We start from the raw sequence: 20723 nt of genomic DNA, 5'->3' as shown, positions 1-20723 counted from the left end.
TAAAAAAAAAAAAAAAGAAGTGAAAAGGATGAAAGTCAGCAAGTTTCTGATATGTCGACATGCATCTAAGGAAAAATATTTGTATATCTAAGAGATATTCAAAATATAACCAAAGGAGATAGCCCTAAATATCCAAGGCTTTAAATTTTCTAAACCAAGAAAATATGCAGGAAATTGAAAGCTGAAGTTCTTGTGCCAAAAATTGCCCTTCAACTTAGAAAGTCAATTTGAAGCACCATGAAAACAGGAAAAGGGCAATCTGCTGAAAGGTAATAAGAGCATCTGCCGGCCTGCCCTTATATTTGGGGTCATTGATCATTTCCAAATAAGTTAAGTAAAGGTTCGTGTGCTGATCAGATTCTCTGGACCTCAGGGATTATCAATAAGCTTCAAAGTCTTCTTTACACAATCACGTAAATTATGTGTAGGGTGAAGAGGTGACGATCACATAGTAATCAGATCAGAGTTTTAGCCTAGGCTAAGGTAATATATTTTATCACTGTTGCAAATTAGTTTCACTAATATAGGAAAAAGTTTCCGATTGATAAAAAGACAAGCAATCATAAAACCAGAGTTTGAGACCTGGACAGACACAAGTTACAGAACCACTTCAGACCACTCCGGGCAGAAAGGAAAAACAAACCAACCACTCTGGTCAGTCTATAACAAGATACACATGCTTGAGCACAAGGGAAGGTGTGGTGGTGTGGTCTGATCTCATCCTTCAAGGACATAGAATTGTTCGCTCTTGTTTTTGTACCTGCTGATGCTGTTGTTGTTTATTAACTTTTGAATGTTCTCTTGCATTGCTAAGTACCATGTTCTGGACAGAACTGAATTGCAATTAGATTTGAACTTATTTGAATGGATTCTCACATTTCACTTAAAGGAATAAATAGTCACATTGGTGAAAGTACAAATCTTTTGCTTTTTTTTCTCTCTTTTTAAGAAAAGAGCAAAAGAAGCTAGCAATTTGGCAAGTGAAAAAAACAGATTAACTGCTTTTTGTCCTAAAATGATTGAACAATAATAATTTCTTCCTTGGGATGACTTCATAGTGTGACTGGTCATATAGTTTTTTTAAATGGTACATAAGTTCATTCAGTAAGTATCTATTAAAACCCACTGAGTATTAGATACGGTTCCAGGCATTTGGCACATGTCAGAGAACAAAACAGAGAGCCCTGCCCTGAAGGAGCATACATTTCTGCCAATGCCGAAATTATCTTAAATCAACTCCTCTTTTAAAATTTTTCTCTTGAATACTTAGTATTTTAAGAAAGAAGCTATTTCTCCAACAGTTCTAATTTTATGCTTAGTATAATCTTTATCAAATGGCATTATCTACCACATTTCCACCTCCAAAGAGAAATCTTGCTAAATTGATTTTCTATGAAATTGGAGTTTTTTTCTATGAATTTGGAGTTATAACCATTTTATATTTTCAGACCAGAAAGTCTTTAAAAGTGAGTACTATTATTGGTTTCCATAGGTGTTCTTTTCCATGAAGATGAGATAGTAGCACATGTTGTTAAAGAAATTGAAATGAGTTTGGGAGATGAGTTATGTGTCTTCCTTGTGGGCACTTAAGGGAAGGGAAGATGGTTCCCATTGAAACATACTCCTTTGCATATTACTATCAAACCTGTCAGGTCACATTGTGATGTGCTTAATAACTTCCTCATGTTTTCAATCCTGTTACCAAGTTTGAGTATCTCTTTCAATATGAACAGAGTCAAATTTCCTCATGGGTGAGCTCACTTACATGAAATTGGCTGCTTCGTAAGACTGGAATTCATAGACTTGCTTTTGACCTCAAAGGGTAAGTCCTCAGAGACATTTTACCATACTTCAAAGTTCAAGAAAATGGATGAAAGTAGTAGAATCATTAACACCATATATAATCCAGAATTTGGTACATGGTATTTTGAGGCACATTACTTCTTGACTTGATTTGTATAGGTTAACATTAAGATCAGTGAGCAACTGAATTCAAATAATGCATGTGCATATATAGGTGTGTATATGTGTTTTCCTGGAGATTGTGACAAAAAAAAAGTAGATATTGAAGAAGATGATGGGAAGTGAAGATTGAACGTTGTAATATTAATAATATGTGCTGGTATGGGTTGTCTATTTTATGCCAGATACTTTATTTCTGCTATCTCATTTAACCCTAAACATTCTTCTCATTTTTTAGATGAATAAACAGAGAAAAGCTAAGACTCGGAGAAATTAAACGAGGTCTAGACTCTAAAACATCTAGTTAATAATTGACAGAGCTAGTATTTGAATGTTGGTCTGACACAATAGCCAATACACTTTCAAATATGCCATCAAGGGACACCTGGATGGTTCAGTGGTTGAGCATCTGCCTTTGCCTCAGGGTGTGATCCTAGGGTCCCGGGATCAAGTCCCACATTGGCTCCCTGTATGAAGCCTGCATCTCCCTCTGCCTCTCTCTGTGTGTCTCTCATGAATAAATAAATAAAATCTTCAAAAAAAACAGAAAACAAATATGCCATCAATCCTGGCATTGTAAGCTCCTTCGGGCCAAGACAATTCCCACGAAAGAGAACACAGACCTGGGCAATTGGCCATGGTTGCTTAAGGATATAGACTTTTGGTCAGACAATGTTAAAGGTAATTCACTCTGTAAGGCTCGGTGACAGGCAAACTGACAAGCGGGTGGAGGAGTAGGAGACTAAGTAGGCTAGAATTAAATACAACTTGAGTCATTATTGTTACGGCATAACTCTTGGAATCTCTAACCTCCCTAAAATAGTATCCTATCCTCCCTTAGAAAGAAACTCCACACCTGCATTGCTCTGAGTTCTAGGGCCTTCCCAGGGAGTCCATAGGTAAAAACAGGTCCCTCTCTCATCTGAATCCCACCTTTCTAATGGGAACCTACTCCTGCTCAATAGATTCTGAGGATGTAAAAAGCCCAGCAACAGCAGGACAGTTGACTCAATTTTTCAAACTCTATTTAAAATAACCTTCATCTGTGCCTTAACCTTGACACTGGAGGTAATAAGTAGCTGCAGATCCTCTACAGTAGACAACTGCTCTCTACTATCCAAGAAGCCAGGATGAGCTCCCATATCAGAAGGCCGACTTTTCTATAGCATTCCTTAGAGTTTAGAGGACCAACTAATTACCGTCCTCTTTCTACTAGGTTTGTAACAAACTGAGAAACATACACAGGATTCAAATGAAGGAGCTGAAGGCTTGCTTTATTGCTGGTGGAGCTGGGCTGGGAACAATATTTGGATCCTTTGCCAAAGAGGCTTACAGCATCCCAAGGACACTGACTTTACAGACCAGGCTGTGATAGGCACTGCTATACATTTTCTGCCCTACCAGCAGAAACTTCCCAGGAACTTCGACAGATGGAGGACACTCCCCGCTCTTGGCAGGGCACCTACAAGGGGAGAGGGCAAAAGAGGTGGCCACCTGCAACAAGTGGCCTCTGCCCTCATATCTCAATAGGATGATCATGGGTGAATAACTGTCAGATTCTGACTACACCAATTAGATAAATCCCCCTTCCTTCCATGGGTGGAGTAAGTAGTGGAGAAAAAAAGGCCAAAGTTTAGTGCCTTGGTACTCAAAGTATATCTACAGGCTAGCATGATCATCTGAAAGCATCTTGGAATGCTTTAACATTCCTTTAACAAAGTGCTTTAACAAAGTCCCTGGGCAATTCGTATGCACATGACAGTTTGAGAAGTGGTGCTTAACAGAAGTGCTATCACAGAAGTCCAAGGACAGGGCAAAAGAATTTCTCAGAAAACCTTAAGTGAGTGAGGTGGCCAGGGGGCCAAAGCCATCTTCAATATTTTATAGTGAAGTTTCACTTGATGCAGGGAACATAGAATTTTAGCAAATACTTGGAATTTTAAACTAGAGCTATAGTTTCAATTGTCTCAGACTAAATGAATTAAGTAAATTCTCAGCCTGCTTTTAGTGAGCCTTTGTTGAGGCAAAGACAGAGAAGAAGTCAACAGAATATAATGAATGCATTTTTTTATTTAAAAGTTTCGGGGATCCCTGGGTGGCTCAGCGGTTTAGTGCCTGCCTTTGGCCCAGGGCGCGATCCTTGAAACCCGGGATCGAATCCCACGTCGGGCTCCCGGTGCATGGAGCCTGCTTCTCCCTTCTCCCTCTGCCTGTGTCTCTGCCTTTCTCTCTCTCTCTCTGTGACTATCATTAATTGATTAATAGTTCTCAGTTTCAAATATTTCAAAAACTGAGACTCACCATCAAATGGAAGCATCTGGGGATCCCTGGGTGCGCAGCGGTTTGGCGCCTGCCTTTGGCCCCGGGCGCGATCCTGGAGACCTGGGATCGAATCCCATGTCGGGCTCTCTGCATGGAGCCTGCTTCTCCCTCTGTCTGTGTCTCTGCCTCCCTGTCTCTCTCTCTGTGACTATCATGAATAAATAAATAAAATCTTTAAAAAAAAAATGGAAGCATCTAAATCACAATTCCTGCTTAGTGTCCATCACAGGGAGAGCTCTTGTGGCCAATTTCTGGCTTTAATGAATCAGTACCATGTGATCTTTATTTTATAGGCAGCTTATAGTTGGAAATTCACGTTGAAAATTCTCTTGATAGTGGGGCACCTGAGTGGCTCAATCAGTTAAGCATCCAACTCTTGATTTCAGCTCAGGTCATAATCTCACAGCTGTGAGATTGAGCCCCATATTGGGCTCATGCAATGGGCATGGAAAATGCTTAAGATTTTCCCTCTCCTTTGCCCTCGGCCCCTCCCCCAAACTTTGCAAAAAAAATTCTCTTGATGGCAAGTTGAGTGCTTATTGACAGATTTTATCATATATAAGTGAACTCCAATTACTTACTGAATTTTTTAACAATCCAAATATTGTGTTTAACTTTCTGTCCCACAGAATGGCCAAAAGTGCAATCAGTTTTGTGACTTTCACATATAAACCATAACCAAAAAGTAGTTTTAACTATGTTTATGGGTCTCTCCCTCAGAAGCCAACAGAAAATTATTACCAGCACGAGGCTCATCACATGGCCATGACCTACTCCATTTGAAAGATTTCAGTCTTGAGTTGCCAGGGTTGTTTTTATAGCTGCTTTCAAGGCTAAGCAGAAAACACCTTGCTTTGCCAACATCATACTCTCTTTCCTACAGTCTATATTTGTTGGGAGCCATTGATACGTCTTCATAACTATCGATGGTGGTCAGTCAGGGTGATAGACAGGAGGATCAAGTCTTCTAGCCTGGTGCTGCCTATTAAAGAGAAAGAGATCAGAAAGAGTGTTTAGTTGATAAGAAAGGAAATCTCTAACTCTTGCTTTCCAGAACTGAACTGGTATAAACTGACACATTCAAAAGAAGCTGTTTGGTTTACTTAACATTCCTCTTGGTTCTCTGTTAAGTGTTCAAAACATTCTGATATTGCTTATGGCCCTTTCCCACGCAGTCTAATGAAAACTAGTCAATAGCAAGGTGCCAAATATCCTATGATATATAACTTTTTTTGGTGATAGTATATATTTACACAAAACTCGTCAGTGTATTACCGCAAGGCAGTTTCACAGTAAACTATTTTAGAAGCACACTGGAGAATGCAGATGAATGTGTAATTTTGATATATTAAATGCTTTTTCTTCTTAAAATGAAAAAATGTCAAAGGTCCAGTTTATGTGGGGAGAAGAATCATTTTCCACATGTGCTAGTCTCTCTGTGGGACTTTTTCTTTGTTCTGAGACAAATTTCACCTTTGAAGCTATATCAGCATAGCACAAAGAAAATTCTGTATTTACTCACCAATTATCTGATTTATTAGATCAATACAGTCTGTTTGGATAACACAGAGCCCAAAGAGCCTTTTGAATGGTGATTTGAATCAGTTACTCAGGAAACTAAAGGAATGCTGTGAACTTCAGTAGGTGGAGTGTGGCACTAAACTATTTGTATTAGTTGTCTGAATTTTTCTGGGAAATGTATTCTTTTCCATTTCATCTCACATTGTATAAAAGAAGTTAGGTCACCTGTGCCATGCTTTTTTAAAGTTTAAAATGGTTGCTTATAATACTGAGATAATTTTATATGGAGAGAAAACTATTTTTAGCAGTAATAACCAAGCAGCTAATGGTCCATCTTCAAATATTTTGAGATAATGCATTTCATTCCCCTTTGAGTAGCTACTTCACTGAAGCTGTTATGTAGTTTACTGCCTTTTCTTGTTGGTCTTTGTAAGCAAACATTGTTATTATGCTTTCATTTAACTGTACATTTGATTAAAAAAAAATACCCTCCAAATAAAAAGCTATTCTTGTAGTCAAGTACATTTATGATATAACAAACTATTATTAGTGATGTCAGAGGAATAATGCAGAATTTATGTTTGAGCAGAATTTTATTATAGCTTACTAAGTGGTCTATGTCCATTTTCTTATTTGCTTTCCATAATACTTCTGTGAGATAAGCAAGTTGGGTAACACTCTTTCTACTTTTTTTTTTTTTTTACTGTTTGAGAAACAAGCTCAGAGAGGTAACAGAATCAGCTCAAAGTCGTACAGTTAATGATGAATTTGGACACAAACCCAGGTCTTCTGGCTCCTTGTCCAAGTCTATGGGGTTGTGACAAAGGCCCAGGAAGATATTTTTCACACAATGACCTAGAGAAATTAAAACATTCTAGGGAAAACATTCCCTAGTTCTGCTCTGGAAAATTTCTAACCAGATTATCATGGAATCTTCTTTAAGACAAAGTAGATGTGTCAAAAAAAGGAAATTTAGTAAAAACATTCTTATGTAACCTTTTAACATATACACAAGATAAGATTCACTATAACTTAGAAAATAATATATTGGATTTATGCAACCTTTTATATTTCACAAAGTAATTATAGATATGTTACCACATTTAATGTTTATGATAATTCTATTGTTTGATGAGCAGATGGAAAAACTGAGTCTCGGCCTGTTAGTTATTTGCCCAAGGTTTCCAGGTGGCAGAAGGAGGGCCAGAACATTGGTACTCTAATTTCAAGGATGATGGTCTTTTCATTGTCCCATAACTTGTTGTCACAATATATAAGGGGAGGCCTAAAGAATTAATTAGGATTATGGTCCAGTTCTGTGATTTTACTTATCTCCTCTATTCAGACCTTTCTTGTGCCACGAGGCGACAAACACCATGTAACAAATTTGATGGCATGAAAAAGTTCAGCAAGGGAAGATAACTCTGTAGGTAGCACTCCAAAGGGAGTGAGTTACTAACCATATTTTTAGTTCTTTGCTCTGAATTGTCATGTCTTTTAGTCAAAGAAGTTCTTCCTTGAATCATAGCATGATAGACATTTTGCTATACTGTTTTTGGAGACTGCCCAAATCTCACACTCATTTGATAAGAGGGATTCAGAATCCTAGAAATGTCTTAAGAATTTTCTCTGACAATCCCATTAAAAATGCCTGATTTGGGGAGCACCTGGGTGGCTCAGTCAGTTAGGCGACCAGCTCTTGATTTCATCTCAGGTCATAACCTCAGGGTCATGGGATTGAGCCCCACCTTGGGCTCTATGTTCAGCGGGGAGTCTGCCTGATGATTGTCTCCCTCTGCCCCTCCCCTTGCTCATGCACAGTCTCTCTCTCCTTTTTTCCTCTCTCTCTCAAATAAATAAATCTTTTTAAAAATGCCTGATTTTGGGAAAAAATGATCCTTGAGAAAGATTATCATATCCTATGTTCAAGCTTCATTTCTTCATTTATTTTTCTTTAGTCCCGAAAGAAGGTCTGTGACAATTTACAGCTGATAACAGTCTAAAAGCGACTGAAGAAAATAATAAATTCAAAATAACTTGTATAGTCCTCCAAAATAATGCTGACTTAGGCCATAAGGAGAAAAATACTTCTATCTCAAGATAAAGAAGGGGAAGTTTTCAGACATTATCTCATCCATAAATAAGGATTCGAGGCAAACAAGACATAATCAAAGAATGCAAAAAAGAATGTTTCAAATGTCTTTTCCAGCTTGTTTTCCAAGTAGCGTCGGCAGGCAGAAAGAACATCTACTATACAGACGATAAACTTGTTAATCAGGTTCCTGCAATAAAGCTTATCTGTATATTACTCACTCAGAAAGTTCTAATGTAATAGCCCTACATGCCCAGTAATCTTAATTATCAATTTTACTGCTATGTTTTTAACTGTCAGTATACAATGGGGAAAAAAAAGATTTTTTGAAAATTGTAACTTTCATGAGTTTTAAGGAATCAGTAAACTTGATGGAAATCTTGAATTTTATTATTAAATTTTCTCAAAGCATTTTTCCCTTTCTTAATGGTACTCATTAGCTTACAGCACTGTTAATATTTGTTTTTGTTTTATTTTTTAAAGATTTGTATTTATTTATTCATGAGAGACACACCGAAAGCAAGAGGCAGAGACACAGGCAAAGGGAGAAGCAGGCTCCATGCAGGGAGCCCGATGAGGCACTCAATCCGGGGACTCCAGGATCACGCCCTGGGCCGAAGGCAGGCATTTAACCACTGAGTCATCCAGGCTGTATTAGGTTCCTCCCCCCCCCCCCCCCCCCGTGTGTATGTGTGTGTGTGTGTGTGTGTGTGTGTCTATGAAAAAATAAATAAAATCTTAAAAAAAAAACAAACAGGAAGGTACATTGTAATGCCTGGTCCAACTCCGTGCCATGAAGAAAATACTTTCATCTGGATAGTGACCTTGGTTTACCTAAAGTTGAAGTAAAAGCCAGCCTTAGCCAATGCTTGATGTTTTGTTGTTGTTGTTGTTTTAAGATTTTATTTATTTATTTATTTATTTGAGAGAAACAGAGCACTAGAAGGGGAAGAGGCAAAGGGACAGACTCCCCACTGAGTGTGGAGACTGACACTGGGCTCTATCCCCAACCCTGACATCATGACCCAAGCCTAAGGCACACACTTAAGCAACTGAGCCATCCAGGTGCCCCAGTACTTAGTTCTTTTCATCATCGTCTTCTTCCTCATGTTTATTCACTCCCTCATCCTCTTCCTCATCACCTCCAGCAACATCATCACTGCCATTTACTCAAAACATTGCTAACTCCAGGCACTGTGCTGCATCCCTTATACCCAATCTTCATGTCAACCCTTCTAGGGAACTGTTACTTGGAGAAATGAAACAAATGACCTGTGTAGTTAACTAGAAGGACACAGCTAGAATTGGAAAGAAGCCCATCTAAGTGCCTGGCCCTTCCCACTGGTTCTTAGTGGAGCCATGCTGCTCTCCCTCTTAGTTCAGCTGCAGGACAGTCCACATGCAGGGCTTCCATGAGCACATCAGGCCAGCAAGCCCCACACCCCAGCACTCCCATGACCGTGGCCCTGTGACTTGTTTCTGCATCTGCTGGGGCAGCATGAGAGCAATCTGGGAAGAGAGGAGCATGTCCTCAGAGAAGGTCATCTTTAATCCTTCAATGGTTGTTCTGTGCCTCTTTGATGCAAAGACTGATTTTGCTTGAGCTCTTATTTTCCCTCTCTTTCTTCCTCTTACTCTTAAAAAGAAAATTTAATTTTGCAGATCAGATGCTGCAATTTAATAGGAATCTAAGAGGTAACTGCAGATGGTCAGAAGGTGCCAGGAGTGGTTTCTACTGGCTCCTTTCCCTCCAATCATGTAGCAAACATTGCCACCTGTTATCAGGGAGCAGCTCAATCGCAAATTCCATGATTGGAATTAAATTGCTTTAGCTTTACTACAATTACTTCTTTTGTTGGGAAAAGTATATTCAAGTCATATAGTTTATTGGATTTTTACCGATCTCTTCTACCCTTAGATAGTTTTGTATAATGTATGCTACATGGGAGGTAAGCATTAGAAGGAAAATGTGCTGGTTTTTTTTAGTCCGGATTTTAACACTGAAATTATTAGCAATTTTTCTTTATGAAAAGTCTGTAACATTCCATTAAATACAATCCAAAAAAAGAAATAATGAAACTCTGTAAGTTTCCTGGTCAAGTCACATATCCATTTTCAGATATATTGACTAGAATTAGAACTAGTATTTAGTTCTATTTAATTTAGAATTAAATTAGTATTTAGAATTCTAAATATTTACCATGGGCAAGGTTATTCAATGCTAATGAGTATCTCTATAGCCCAAGAACGTACCAACCAGGTTTGTCTGCTGTGAAAAACAACTTCTACATTTAGTATCCTGGCACTTTTTCCAAAAGGAAGATATTTAAACTTTATAAATGTGGGATACCAATTTCAATTCTTACTTCTTCCCATTTTTTTTTTCTGATTGTTACATGAGAGTTGTACATAGACTACTATATCTCTCAAGAAAGTTGTTCTCAGGGAGGTGATGGGGATATTCGATCTGATGGCTCTTAGACATTTTAATCAAACTGTTTTGTAATACTATTCTATTGAAATTTTGAAGCCAGTGAGATGTGAACTTTAATGCCCTTAAAGATATGAGCCAAAATAACACATTAGTGATTTCCAAATCAGTGATGGTTTCATTAATATGTAGTAGGATCACTGGGTCATCGATATTTTAAAGAATTCTGGCAATAAATTTCACCCAGTTTAATCTCTAAACTAAAGAAAAATGGTTACTTTTGTCAGAACTACCAGTCAGATCCGAATGGTAAAATATTAGGAAAATAAAAAAGTAAAGAGTAATTGTTGTAGAAATAACCAAAGAGTAATAATAAAGGTGATAATACTGCTAATAAATATGCAAAAGTGAAGTAAAATGGTCAGTGTTTTATTTTACTAGAAATCTAATTGAAGAATGCAACAAAGTAGGCCTTTTCATTAATAATATTATATTTTCTTTCTCCTAAAACCCATTTATACAAACATTTGTCAAATACTTGCAACATGTCAGATCAGGTGCTGGAAATAAACAGGAAAAAACACAGCATGCATGTCAGAATTTTTCTACAATTATTTTGGTTGTACCATACTTCCGTTTGGGGAAAAAGGAGATACTTTTTAAAAAATCAGAACAACTAAAAATAATCTTAATTAGTTATCAAGTAAGTTTCTGGATTACTTCCATAGTTCCATATTATTCAAGATACCTAAAATATAGGACACACTGATGCAAATGAATTGTAGCCATCATCTCTCCTTTGACATACTCACTCTGGATTCCAAACCATTCCATAAGCTTCTGATTGGTTGAGGCAGGTAACAGTCTTGTACACCAACCTTCCTGGGGTAGGCGTCTCAGCACCCTTAAGAAGAAGCGGGGTACTGCCCTCACCAAGATTAACCCAATATGAAGCCTCCCCCCAAATAGGAAAGGTGCTTCATTTTCTAGACAACAAAAAAACACAACAAATGAAAACCTCATCTTCTCACTTTTGGCTACCTGATATTCTCATAAGCTTTTATGTCCAAACCATTCCTTCAAAAATAATAAGTAACTAATAAATATTTCTAATGAATGTAATGCAACTCATACTCAGTACCTTTGCATGATATAAAATCAGTTGCAAAATCAGTATACAAAAATCCATTGCATTTCTATATACTAATATTGAGATATCTGAAAGAGAAATAAAGAAAACAACCCCATTCATAATAACACCAAAAATAACAAAAGACTTAGAAATAAGTTTAATCAAGGAGTTGAAATATCTATATACTGAGAACTATAAGACATTGATGAAAGAAATGGAAAAAATATATAAATAAATTAAAACATAGCACATGTTCATGGATTGGAAGAATTAATGATGTTAAAATGTCCATACCATCTAAAGCCATCTACAGATTCAGTGCAATCCCTACCAAAATTCCAATGGTATTTTTTATAAAAATACAAAAAAATTCTGAAATGTGTATGGAACCGCAAAAGACTCCAAACAGTCAAAGCAATCCTGAGGAAAAGAACAAAGTTGGATTTAATCACATATTCTAATTTCAGACAATACCACAAAGCTATAATAATCAAAACAGCATGGCATTGGCATAAAAAAACACACACAGACCAAGGAATAGGATTAAAAATCCAGAAATAAACCATGCATATGGTCAACTAATATTGGACAAGCGAGCCAAGAATAGTCAATGTGGAAAAGATGGTCTCTTTAAATAATTGGTGTTCATAAAACTGGATAACCACTTGCAAAAGAATGAAACTGGAGCCCTATCTTATACCACTCACAAAAATTAACTTGAAATGAATTAAAAACTTAAATATGAGTCCTGAAATCCTAAAACTCCTAGAAAAAGACATAAAGAAAACTCTCCTTGACATTGGTCTTGGCAGTGATTTTTTGGATATGACACCAAAATCACAAGCAACAAAAGCAAAATGAAATAATTAAGTGGGACCACATCAAACTAAAAAGCTTCTACACAGTAAAAGAAACAATCAACAATGAAAAGGCAGCCTACAGAATGGGAGAAAATATTGTAAATCATAAATCTGATGAGCAGCTTCTATCCAAAATATATTTAAAAACTCATAAATTCAAGAGCAAATGAACAGTCTGATTAAAAATTAAGCAAAAGACTGGAATAGATATTTTTCCAAAGAAAATATATAAATGCCCCTCAGCTAAATGCAAAGATGATCAATATCACTAATCATCAGGAAAATGCAAATTAAAATCACAATGAAATATCACCTGACACCAGTTAGGATAGCTATTCTCTCTCTCTCTCTCTCTCTCTCTCTCTCTTTTTAAGATTTTATTTATTTATTCATGAGAGACACAGAGAGAGGCAGAGACATAGGCAGAGGGAGAAGCAGGCCCCATGCAGGGTGCCCAATGTGGGACTCGATCCCAGGACTCCAGGAACATGCCCTGGTCCGAAGGCAGGCGCTAAACCGCTGAGCCACTCAGGTGTTCCAGGATAGCTATTCTCAAAAAAAGATGAGACAAGTGCTGGTGAAAATGTGGAGAAAAGGGAAACTTTGTGCACTCTTGGTGAATATAAATTGGTGCAGTCACCAATGTGTGTGACATTTTCTTTATCCATTCATCTGTCAAAAGACATTTAGATTGTTTCCATGCCTTGGTTATTGTAAATAATGTTTTAATAAACATGTAAGTGCAGATATCTTTTCAAAATGATGATTTCATTTCTTTTGGCTATATACCCAAAAGTGAGATTATAGGATAATATGATAGTTCTATGTTTAATCTTTTTTTAAGATCTTACTTTTTTATTCATGAGAGACACAGAGAGAGAGGCAGAGACATAGGCAGAGGGAGAAGCAGGATTCCTGCAAGGAGCCTGGTATGGAACTTGATGCCGGACCCTGGAATCACGCCCTGAGCTGAGGCAGGCACTCAACCACTAAGCCACCCAGGCATCCCATCTATGTTTAATTTTTTGAGGGACCTCCATACTGTCTTCCACAGAGACACACATACACACATGGACACACACACACTGGAATATTATCCAGCCATTAAAAAGAAACTCTGCTATTTGGATAACATGGGTGAACTTTGAGAACATTATGCTAAGTGAAAGAAGTCAAAGACAAATACTGTATGCTGCAACTTATATATGGAATCTACAAAACTGAATTCATAGAAACAGGGAGTAGATTGATGGTTGCCAGGGGTGGGCATCAGAGAGAAATGAATGAAAGCGGCCAAAGGTACCAACTTTCAGTTGTAGGACAAGTAAGTTCTGGGGACCTAATCTACAGCATGGTGACTATACTTCATAAGAGGTTAAATCTTTAAAGCTCTCACCACACATACATACAAAAAGGTAACTATGTAAAATGATGGATGAGTTAACTTTATTGTGTAGCTATATATATATATATATATACATATATATATTGCTATATATATGTATATATAGAGAGAATGTATATATACTATATATGTGTACTATATATACACATATATATAGCAAAATAATATAGCAAATATATAGCAAAAGATATATATCTAATATATATAAATATATATCAAATATATATATTAAATCATCACATTGTACACCTTAAACTTACATAATATTGTATGTCAATTATAACTCAATAAAACTGGAGAAAAACAAAAAAAGAAGAGCCCAGGTAATAGACTAAGCTTTCAATTCAGTGGAAACACTATTGTGTTTCCTGATGGACACGTGTGTCTCTTGGGATCTGAAATCTCTAAATCAGTTGAGCCCAGAGTTACAGAGATTAAATGAAAGATTTTTGTAGGAAGTATGTCATTAAGACTTTTATGTAAGGAACCGCTTCAACTTACATCCCTGGTACACACACCTGTGCCTTCTGTTTCTAGAAGAATACCACCATGTACTATTTGTTGACTCATAGTATATGCTGCATCAAGCAGGACAAACACTAACTAGGCAAGACAATATCTTCCATCTAGTGTTTTTGGTTTTCAGCAAGCTTTTTGATTGCTCTCTGAGGCCAAATACCTTTGAGAGAGGGGTTCATAAGAACTATGAACCTGAAGCAGACTTAAATCTTTTTCTATGTAGTGAGTTCCTGGATCAGAAGCAAAGAATATAGGACACCAAGAATATATAGAAAGCATTTGGTAAATACGTGGTAGAACTCTAAAAGGCCAAGAAGGCAAATCTAAATCCAGAATAATTACCTATAGAAGTGAGGATAAATTGAAGGAGGCCTCATTATGGCTGGATAAGGAATGGAAAGAAAACAAAAAAATGATGGGCTAAGGGACAAACAAAGCTGCCAAGCTGACCCTACTGCAAGGAAGTAAGCTTATCATTCATATCCTCGTTCAAGAAATTTGGCAACCTATGGATGCCAGTACTATTTCCCAAGGGGCCCTAGGCCTAGCAGTTGGGCTGCAAGAAGAGAGTCTCTTGCCAAAAGCACATTCAGAAATCAAGCAGGAAGAAACATAGGAGTCCCAGGGACTGTCCCATTTGTGAAGAACCCCAGAAGATAGCTGAGTATTTAGGGAACAGGGTCATACCCTCAGAAAAAAAGGCTAGACCCTAACAAGAGCTCAGGAGCTCAGAGCCAGAATTAACTATGTACTCTGAAGAAATTTACCCCAATCTACTCAGTAAGTGACCACCTCTAGTGACAAGACTTTTCCAGACCACACCTGTTGGTGAGGCCAGGGCTACCAAGGCAGAGCAGAGCTGGATAAAGAAAGGACTAACACCATTTTATTTATGGTTCATTTGAGCTTATTAAATACTCCCCCGTTGTGTCTTCCATTTCTTCTTACTCTGCTCCACAGCATTTTCTGTAAGAGTACCCCACCACCCTGTGCTCAGGAATGGTTAAGACCCTTGATATTAGCTTTCCAGCCTTGGTCATCTTTGCATGCTCAGAAGAGCTTAACAATGTATCTTGTCCATAAACTCATTCAACTATTTATTGAACTGCATTCTTTTTATGGTAGTAAGACAAAGTAACAAGGCTTTACTTTCTAGAGCCACATGCAATTGCTTTGATATAAAGAACCATTGTAAAGGTTGACCATTTGACATAAATAAAACCGTTTGGACTCACTTGGAGAGCACTTTATACATGGAGCCCTGTTGCAATTGCTAAAGCAGCTGTATTCTTTCTGGAGAATAGCAAAGATTCTTTGAAGCATTCAAAAACATATAGTCACTGTGCATGTTAGTGCTGCCCTTGAAATAACAAAAGGCCTTTTGATAAGAGTTCTAAGCTACAAGTGTTTCTATGGATGCCTGAGGATAATGGGCATAGATTCAGACTCCCGCATTTACCATTTACTGTTGACTCATCTTTTTTGTAATTCTTCCCAGTGAACAAAAAAGAATGAAAGTAGACATGAAGTGAACATATACTGAGTCATGTGGGGGACATTTTTGCCTAGTTTTCAAAGAAATGATTTAATGCACTGAGCACTGAGTTCAAATAATACAAGGAATTGTGAGAGTTAAATGGATTTAGAAAGTACCCATGGATATATTCAGCCCAAATTTGAGTCATGGAATTCAACAAAACTTTTGTTTTCAGTCAAAGAGAATCAAATTATAGCTTTGTAAATTACTAAGGGCCTTTCAAATTAAATTACCTATAAAAAAAATAAAGAGTATTTGAATAAATGCCAAAGTAAAATCTTACAAAAAAAAAAAAACCAGCATTTTGATAGCATACAAACAAAGCAACAGTTTCTGAGTCTCTGCAAATCACTTGTTAATCAAACCTCTTACTATGGCCTTAAGACTGCAGGATCTGGGCTTTGACTAACAGATCAGCTTCACCCACCACTTGCTTCTGCCACACAGGCCATCTTCAGTTCCTCAATTTTGCTACCTTTTTTTTACACTTTGAACCTTTGTACACTATGTTTTCTTTGCCCTAGAAAATTCTTTCTCCCCACCTCCTCCATACATAACTGGCTCCTTTTATTCCTTTAGTCTTCAGCCTAAGCACAACTTCCCAGGGGAGATCTTCCAAAAATTTTGATTCAAAGCCATCTCAACACCAACAGGCTTTTTATGGAAATTGAGAAGCTTATTGTAAGATGTATATGGAGATGCAAAGGTCCAACAATGCCCAAGAATTTTAAAGATGTACAAAGCACTAATGATTAAAAGAGAGAGAGAGGGAGGTAGATTAAAATCTAGTAAAATAAAAATTTCCCTTCATTTAATGATACCATTAAGACTGAAAAAACAAGTCACAAATATGTATGTGTGTTTGTATAGTCTTGCTTCCAGAATATATAAAGAATTCCTACAAATCATAGGAAAAAAAAAATCTGGGGGGAAAAAATGGGCAAAAATCTTGAACAAGCACTCCACAGGACAAAATAGACAAATGACCTAGTAGCACATTAAAAGATGCTCAACCCCATTTGTCATCAGGGAAATACAAACTAAAATCATGATAAAAGAAATATGCAAATCCTTGAACATAGCTAAAATTTAAAACTCTGACAATATCAAATGTTAGTAAGAATGTGAAAACAATTAGAATTCTCATTAATTGTTGGTAGGAGTATAAACTGGTACAAATCACTTTGAAAACTAAATTTGACACATCTACTAAAGCTGAATATATACATATACTATGATCCAGTAATTTCTCTTCTGGGTATATAAACAATAGAAATGTGTACATATGCTTCTTATACAGCATGTAAAAATGTACATAGCAACACTTTTCGTAGTAGCCCCAAATTGGAAACAACCCAAGCATCCATCAACAACAGAATGTTAAATAAAATGTGGTGTATGCATACAATGGAATCCCAAAGAGTAATGAAAATGAACAAATTGCACTCAACAACACAGAGAAATGTCACAAATAGTGCTCAGTGAAATAAGCCAGACACAAAAGAGTACATACTATATGATTTCATTTACATAAATTGAAAAACAAGCAAAGGAATCTCTGGTGATGGTGATTATAGTAGGAGAGGAGGAGACAAAAGCAGGCTTCCTGGGGGCTTATGCAGTAAGTGGAGTGCTTGCCCACATTTAGGACTTTCTGTAAGGCAGCATTATAGAATCATTTGAAGAATTATTTCTCCCATATTTATATTTCTTTCTTCTCCCTTTCCATGTGGTTATTAAACAGATTATTTACAGTTCAGAGCTTCCAAAGCAATGCCAAGGACAAACTCTGGAAACATGCTGAGTTCAGGACATGGGTGAATATATTTCCCAGTAAAAGTTAAACTTTCCTTTAAAGAATATGATCCTATATTTAAAACAAAACAAAAAATGAGCACACACATAAACAATCATACACACAAAAACATATGTAGAAATCACTAAACAGATAAGACAAACTTGCCATTAATTTACAGCTTATAGAAACAAAAATAACTTAAAGCAGCCTAATAGTGGACATCTGTTGTATTTTGTCTGTCTAACTTCCTTCTCTCTTTTCTCTAATAAAAGTATACATTTTTCCTAAAAGGAATATGATTTATATGGTTTTAATGAGGTTGATCATACCCACTCCTCTTCTCTAATAGGAGAGGCCAGTGTGATCCTTCCCACTTCCAATATGATTGATTCAGGAATAAACCTATGACCCAAGCAGGATCAACCAGAGGGGACCTTTGCCAAGATTTCCTACATAGAAGTACAATAAGAAAGGGTCTCCTGCTCTCTAGAGTGGCAAGTTATAAGAAAAATGAAATCTGGAGTGGCCTATTGCCATCTTTCCTGACCATAAAAAAAAGCCATTTTATTTATTTATTTTTAAAGATTTTCTTTATTCATTTCAGAGACAGCATGAACAGGGGTGGTGGGGGTATGATGGGAGAGGGAGAGGGAGAAATAGACGCTCTGTTGAGCAGGCAGCCTGACTCAGGCTCAATCCCAGGACCCTGAGATCATGACCTGAGCCAAAGGCAGATGCTAACCGTCTAAGCCACCCAGGTGCCCCAGAAGTCATTTTTTTTTAGATAATAAATACAAAGAAGGCCAAAATGTAAAAAAGAAGTCAAGAGAAGTAAAATGGAGACAGAGCTCTGAGAACGAACTTAGAACCCTGGATTCCTAACATTTCTTTTTCTGCTTTCTAATGTTTATGTTGGGTTTCTGTTATTTGAAGCTAAAAGTCTCTATTATAGACCAGAAAACAAAAATACCAAAAATCATTCTGGGAAAATCAGAGATACCTGCCTGTGTATACAGTTAGGTCTTAGACAGTTTTTAAAGATTTTCCAGATAGTTTTAGCACACTTAACTATTTTCACAAATTTTTTACATTGAGTTATTTAGATGATGTCTACCAAGACTTTCACACTCAATTCTTTTAGGTAAACTCTAAATTATTTATTTAAAATATACACAAGCCTTTTGTATACCTACTAGAGTCCTTTCAAACATTTTTACTGGTGGATAGTATCTTCATCAATAGAAATTTGTGGAAAGAAGGACAAAATTCAAACCAACCATTTTCCACAGTTTTTATTAACTTTTTAAGCCAGTGTATCAAGAAAGATATTATGAGGTGAAATGAGTTTTCTGTATGATTTAGGGATTTTGCGTACCCATTATACTAGATGTGGTAAATTTTTTACAGAACTTCATTTCGGGTACTTATCTTAGATTTCCAAATCAATGCAGTTGCCTCTGCATCACTAATATTTGGAATGCTCAGGTACTTTAAAACATCTTATATGTTACGGGTTGTCCTAAGAAAATTCTATGTATTTTTGGTCATTTAAGAGAGCCCGTTAAAATTATCAGCATATGACTTTGGCTGCTTTGATATACAAGGTTGATTTCTGTCATCCAATAACCTACCATTTGATTTGTGAAGGAATATCTTCTCAATCAACATATTGTGAATAATTATCAAGGTAAAAAAATAGTAACTGTTCCAAAGATCAGAGCTATGGACAGCACCATATCAGCAGCAAGCATACCTGGCTTGAAGTGTATGTCTAACCTCTACTAGAAAGAAGGGAGGCAAGAGAGTGGTGGTGAGATGTTAAATTTAGAACTCAGGAAACATGGAATGCATTTGTGTGTATCTAAAAAAGAAGAGAAAATAGCAACTCAAGAAATAACCTTAAGAAATTCGAACTAGGGGCACCTGGGTGGTTCAGTGATTGAGCACCTGCCTTTGGCTCAGGTGGTGATCCCTGGGTCCTGGGATTGAGTCCCACATCGGGCTCCCTGCATGGCACCTGCTTCTCCTTCTGCCTGTGTCTCTGCCTCTCTCTCTCCCTGTCCTTCATGAATAATAAATAAAATCTTTAAAAAAAAAGAAATTTGAACTTAAAAATATTTGCATTCTTCACGCTCACAGTTTTTGGGAATTCTTACAACTGGTTGGGACTAAAAAAACAGGAACAAATGAACAGCCATCTGAAGTCATCCCAATTATTGAGAAGCAAATCAAAATAAATAACCTGGGGACGGTTGCTCATGCCCATCAATCATATTTGTCAAGAAACAAATATATTTCATATTAATCTAGTCAAGACAAATAACCTACTTTACGTTACTGCCATATGCTTGGAAACTACAGCATCTCTCCCTGCCAAAGTCCTGTTGGGTGTATACAAGTGTATATGTGTGTAACATTTCATTATTAATCATTTCTATTTTCTTTTTATTTTTTATCCACTGTAAAGAACAGTTTTCAAAAGTTCAGAAGAAAATACAACACTTCCAGGAGCCACAGCAATCCATCTTCAAACAATATAAATCGAATAACACATGAGTCATACACCAAGTGAGTCAGTCAAATCCCAGGCTAGGCTAAGCTGGTGATTCATCATTAAACTGAATTCATATTCATGTTTTTCTCATCACTTGAAGGCAAACACAAGAGATTAAATTATTTCTTAAATGCATCTTCTTGAGAAACACATTGAAGTCACAAATGAAAATGATATTGTTGGTGCCAAGTTTGCCTGAAGTAAATCAAATACCTCTGCACTGTGTGTGTTCCAGGAGCCACACTGAGGGACACCAACCACACAGGGAAACACAAGACAGAAACCTCAGATGCCAAGTCTTGGCCTCTTAACACATCAGGAGCTTCCCAGGGTGCTCAAAGTAAGGAGGAAACTCTGAGTTCCTGTTACCTTCTTGTGCAGTATGGGCAAATCACTACCTCTCCCTGAAACCCATCTGATTCGCAACGGTGCAAATCAGCCTCCATTTCCCATCAGGGTAGGGTGAAGATTGAGCATCTAGTTTGCTCTCTGTTCCTTCAAAAGGAAAAGAGAAGAGAGAAATGTCTCTATGCTGGCCCTGTCCCAACGCCTATAATTCCCACTTATTGCTGTTTTTTAATTACAGCATT

The 20723-nt window shown here is 37.0% G+C and overlaps 1 long non-coding RNA gene across 1 annotated transcript in view; it reads right to left on the bottom strand.

Moving 5' to 3' along the window:
* Positions 1-5029: 5029 nt before the first annotated feature.
* The window catches only part of LOC140595852 (uncharacterized), a 39103-nt gene continuing 23409 nt past the window's right edge, over positions 5030-20723 (bottom strand). The window contains exon 4 of the long non-coding RNA XR_011997780.1: positions 5030-5266. This is a non-coding gene — a long non-coding RNA (uncharacterized lncRNA). The remainder of the gene's footprint in view (positions 5267-20723) is intronic.

The sequence above is a fragment of the Vulpes vulpes genome, chromosome 1 (genome assembly GCF_048418805.1).
Source record: "Vulpes vulpes isolate BD-2025 chromosome 1, VulVul3, whole genome shotgun sequence".
Lineage (NCBI taxonomy): Eukaryota > Metazoa > Chordata > Mammalia > Carnivora > Canidae > Vulpes > Vulpes vulpes.
This window is presented reverse-complemented; position numbering and strand designations above follow the sequence as displayed.